This window comes from Lathyrus oleraceus, chromosome 7, assembly GCF_024323335.1.
Source record: "Lathyrus oleraceus cultivar Zhongwan6 chromosome 7, CAAS_Psat_ZW6_1.0, whole genome shotgun sequence".
NCBI classification, from domain to species: Eukaryota; Viridiplantae; Streptophyta; class Magnoliopsida; order Fabales; family Fabaceae; genus Lathyrus; species Lathyrus oleraceus.
The window spans coordinates 241,516,527-241,521,998 of NC_066585.1; the positions used below are offsets into that span (position 1 = coordinate 241,516,527).

General features: G+C 40.0%; 1 non-coding gene across 1 annotated transcript; it reads left to right on the forward strand.

Annotated features, from left to right (window-relative positions):
• Positions 1-2,891: 2,891 nt before the first annotated feature.
• Positions 2,892-2,998, forward strand: LOC127109206 (small nucleolar RNA R71). The gene has a single exon (XR_007796545.1). It is a non-coding gene; the product is annotated as a small nucleolar RNA R71 (small nucleolar RNA).
• The last annotated feature ends 2,474 nt before the right edge of the window (positions 2,999-5,472 follow it).

Genomic DNA, 5,472 nt, shown 5'->3' on the forward strand with positions numbered 1-5,472 from the left:
AAATGAATTCGATGTCTTTCATAAGAAGGTCGGTCAGGGGTTTTGTTATTTTAGAGAAGTCTTTTATGAAGCGTCGGTAGAAACCGGCGTGTCCAAGGAAACTACGGACTTCTCTGACTGTCTTAGGAGGGTTAAAGTTTTCTATAACTTCTATCCTTGCTTTATCGACCTCAATGCCTCTTTCAGATATTATATGTCCTAACACTATGCCTTCTTTAACCATGAAGTGGCACTTCTCCCAGTTTAACACAAGGTTAACTTCTACGCATCTCTCTAGGATTTTCTCAAGGTTAATAAGGCTGTTTTCAAAGTCTAATCCACACACCGAGAAGTCGTCCATGAATATTTCCATGATTCCGTTGAGATAATCTGCGAAGATTGACATCATAGAACATTGGAAAGTAGCTGGCGCATTACAGAGTCCAAACGGCATTTGTCTGTAAGCAAACGTTCTGTAAGGATAGGTAAAGGCCGTTTTCTCTTGATCCTCGGGGTGTATGGGTATTTGGAAAAATCCAGAATATCCATCAAGATAACAAAAGTAAGAGTGTCTGGCAAGACGCTCCAGCATTTGATCTATGAATGGAAGGGGGAAATGGTCTTTCCTAGTTGCCTTATTGAGCTTCCTATAATCTATGCACATACGTCATTTGCCTTCTATGCGTTTAGCGACATGCTCTCCCTTCTCGTTCTGCACAACTGTGATGCCTCCCTTCTTGTGTACCACATGTACAGGACTTACCCACTTACTATCATAAATCTGATAGATTATATCAACTTCCAGTAGTTTAAGGACTTCCTTCCTTACTACCTCGCTCATCACAAGGTTGATCCTTCTCTGATGTTCTCTGGAAGGTTTTGAATCCTCCTCTAATGAGATCCCGTGCATACACACGGATGGGCTTATACCACTTAGATCAGAGATGTTGTACCCTAAGGCAGAGGGGTACCTTCTTAAAACATTCAAGAGTCGATTCGTCTCGTCTTGATTTAAGGTGGCACTAACTATTATTGGGCGGTTCATTTATTCATCCAAGAACTCATATCTTAGGTTCTTGAGTAGTTCCCTAAGTTCTTGGGCTGGTTTTTGAGAATTAGGTGAAGGGTCTGGAGTAAGGTCCAGACATTTGTTAGCGTGAGGTTCCATTTCCTCTAACTCGTCATCCTTTACATTCGGGTTTGAAAATGGTTCAATCTTAGGTTCTCCCTGATTAAATTCTCTTATGCACTCATCTATGATATCAATCGCATAACATGCGTCTCCTAGAATTGGTGCCATCAGGAATTTTGAAAGAATGAACTCGATCTTTTCATCCCCTACTTCGAAGGTTAATTTCCCTCTTTTGACATCTATTATAGCTCCGGTTGTTGATAAGAATGGTCTACCTAAAAGGATAGGGATATCTTCCTCTTCTTTGATATCCATGACCACAATGTCTGTTGGGATATAAAGTTGACTGATCCTAACTGGGATGTCTTCTAAAATGCCTACAGGATACTTAACAGATCTATCGGCTAATTGAAGGGACATCTTAGTTGGTTGCAATTCTCCTAGGTTTAACCTTTTACATACAGCTAAGGGCATTAAGCTCACACTAGCGCCTAAGTCTAGGAAAGCTTTGTCGATCACATGACTCCTTAAGATGCAAGGTATAAAAAAACTACCAGGGTTTTTCTCCTTCTTAGCGAGTTTATCCTCGGAAATAAAGTTGCATTCCAAGGTTTTTGGATCGTCAAGCCTACGCTTGTTGGTTAAGATGTCTTTGAGAAATTTGGCGTAAGACGGAATTTGGGTGATAGCTTTGGTGAAAGGAATCTCTACATGAAGCTTTTCTATCACTTTTATAAATTTTTGGTATTGGTTAATTTTGGTTTGTTTAAGTCTTTGCGGGTATGGGATTGGTGGTTTGTACGGGGGTGGTGGTTTGTAAGTTTTATCCTTGGCTTCACCTTCTCGGTTGGTTTGTTTCTCGGGTTCCTCTGGTTCATCTTCTTGGTTGGTAGGTACATTTTCTTTAGAAGTTTTGGACTCGCTCATCGCTGGGTTATGAGGACCTTCATAAGCGGTCCCACTTCATAACGAGATAGCGTTAGCTTGCCCTCGAGGGTTTGGTTGAGGTTGTCTAGGGAATTGGCCTCCAGGTGTAGTTTGTGGGGCTTGGTTTTGCGCTACCTGTGAGATATGGGTTTCAAGCATCTTGTTGTGGGTGATTATCTGATCAACCTTGGTTCCTAATTGCGTTATAAGTTTGTTTACGTGAATATTCTGGTTTAGGAATTCTTTATTTTGCTGAGTCTGACCCGATATAAAGCTCTCCATGATCTTCTCAAGGTTAGACTTCTAGGGCACAACTTGCATAGGTTGGTTTAGTTTTTGGGCTTGATAACCTTGCGGTCTCTAAGGTGCATGATTTTGGATAGGGTTCTGATTTTTATAGGAGAAATTCGGATGATTCTTCCATCCAGGGTTGTAGGTATTCGAAAATGGATTACCTTGGGCGTAATTCACTTGGTCGGTATTCAGTTCGTTCAAAAGGTTACACTCTGTCTGTTCGTGTCCTTTGGATCCACAAAGTTCGCACTCTGTGTGGACTACTGCTACGGTGTTAGTGTTTGTAGACATATGTTTGATCCTAAGGGCTAAAGTGTCAATTTTCTTTTGCATCATGTCTAGAGAGCTTACCTCATGTATTCCACCTTGGGTCTCCTTTTTCTCTATTAATGCTCGTTCAGTTCGCCATTGGTAATGGTTTTGGGCCATATCCTCAATTAGGTCACAAGCTTCTGGATAAGGTTTGTTCATCAGCGCGCCACCTGCGGCAGCGTCGATGCTCATCTTGGTGTTATAATGGAGTCCATTGTAGAAGGTATGAACGATCATCCATTGTTCTAGGCCATGGTGTGGGAAGACTCTTAATAGCTCTTTATATCTCTCCCAAGCTTCGAAAAGAGATTCTCCTTGGTTTTGAGCAAATCTAGTTATTTGGTTTCGAAGAATAGCAGTCTTACTAGGGGGGAAATATATAGCAAGGAATACTCTCCTAAGGTCTTTCCAGGTAGTTATTGAATTAGCTGGAAGTGAATCTAGCCATGAACGTGCTCTATCTCTGAGGGAGAAAGGGAATAATCTTAAATGGATCGCATCGGGTGAAGCGTCGTTAGATTTAAAGGTGTCGGCTAGTTGGATAAAAACTTTTAAATGTTGATTCAGGTTCTCAGTAGCGAGACCCGCGTATTGGTTTTGTTGCACTAATTGCAACAAAGATGGTTTTAGTTCGAAATTGTTAGCAGGTATAAGGGGGTTTACTATACTCGAACTAGGTTCCTCATCAGAGGGTTGGGCAAATTCCTTAAGGGGTCTCCGGTCGTGATTCTCACCCATAGCTTTCTTAATTCGGATGAGTAAGAGGTGTGTACGAGTATAATGTTCGGGTTCCGCTAAAGGGTCTACTAAATTTCCGGTACTACGGGTTCTTCGCATTTACCGGCTAATATTGCCTTAGTCTATACGGTGCAACAACAGGGTACGAAATTTGACGAAGTTGATCCCCGGCAACGACGCCAAAAACTTGATCGCGTTATTCGCAAGTGCACGAATTACGTCAAAGTAATATAAAAGAATATCGGTCCCACAGAGACCAATCGTCAATCTATCGATTACTATCGTTACGGTGTTTATCTAAGACGGTATAAAAGAGATATTGTGTTTGCAAAATAACGGTAAATAGTAAATGCAGGTAAGACAGGTTGAATGTATCTCACGTCAGTTAAGTGAAGTCTCAATTGTCTAAATAGAACTACTTATGAGGCAATATTTTCTCTTCTTGAAAAGAATCCATTTAACAGGATCTGTCGCGTTCGCGTATTCAGAACCGAGTTTACCCTTAAATTAAGGCCTTTTATTGTCACTTATAAAAGGTGCGCAAAACGCTAAAGTAGTAAACTTATTTTTAAGAAATGAGTCTCGTAAACTTAGTTGAAAAGTGATTTTGATTTGGAAAGTTTACCCAAGGAGTTTCCTGATTTTAAATCTATCAACTCGTCCGAAAACAGTTTCAAAAGTAGTTTTTCTTTAAAGTGATAAAAATTCCTAGTTACTAAGCCAGGGTGCTTTCGCACTCCTCGAATAATTAAAACTAACCAAGTTTTGTTTTAGAAAAACTCAAGTTAAAAATCAAAATAGCCTTTAAAGTATTTCTACAGATTCAATATGTGAAACATTACTTTAACCGCGATCCTTACATTCTAACCTTTAAAAGATATAGCCAGACATGGTAACAAAAACAAGCAAAACGGTGTTAATCATGATGAAAAGTTTATTTTAGAATGTGATGCGTAAAGAGCGAGTAAAATGCATAAAATAAATAAATTAAAGCGAGTGCGGAAAATAAATAAAGTAAAGCGAGTGCGGGAAATAAATAATGTAAAGCGAGTGCGGAAAATAAATAAAGTAAAGCGAGTGCGGAAAATAAAAATAGTAAAGCGAATGCGGAAAATAAATAAAGTAAAGTGATGCGGGAAATAAATAAAGTAAAAGCGATGTGGGAAATAAATAAAAAATGCGATAAATAAGAACCTGCTCCAAATGGAGGTTTCGATTCTGGTACAAAAATAAATCTCCGACTCCTGAAGCTAAAGACAACAGCAACTCGAAGTGACCCAACTCAATCTCACAAAGGTGCGATAACCCCCCGATGTGACGGATTATCGCTATTACAAATGATAAATATATGCTTAGTGTTGTAAAACTAAGTTGGATCATTAGAAAACTAAATGGAACGAGTTATTTATAGAGGTTTTCAGCAACTTGTAAAGACCATGGTGCCCTCTAACTTCCCCTTAGTGGGAACGTGACTTCCAAAGGTGGTGCCCGCCATCCCTTCATGGCGCCCTCCATGTGTGTAAATGGGGTGGATCATGGGAACGTGGTGGTTACCTCCTAGTTGAGGGCTGATGACTCATGGCTTCCCCTATAGTGGCCGCCATGTGCAACGCCATGTGTGTAATTTCGCCGAAAAACCCTAATTTTAGGTCTTTTTGCTTCGTTTATTCGAAAAGAGTCCGAAAGTGCTAAATATCTGAAAACAAGAGAAAAGATAGCATAATACAAACAAAATGATAATAAAGTCCTAATAAACATGTGAAATCCGAGTCAAAAACACGGTGTGATCATCCCTCAAAAATCTCAGTGTTGTCTCTACTGATGAATTCCGAAGCACACAGAGAAGCACTACAGAGAGTTCTTGAATAAGCATATGTAGAGAATGATGTTACTGTGGATCAGTTTGATCACATCATGGCTAACATCGTTTCATGCAATAATATGAGCTTCTGCTATGAAGAACTCCCCGAGGAGGGAAGAAATCATAACCTGGCTTTGCATATTTCAATGAATTGCAAGGAAGATGCTTTGTCAAATGTGCTCGTTGACACCGGTTTGTCACTCAATGTGCTTCCGAAGTCAACTTTGTC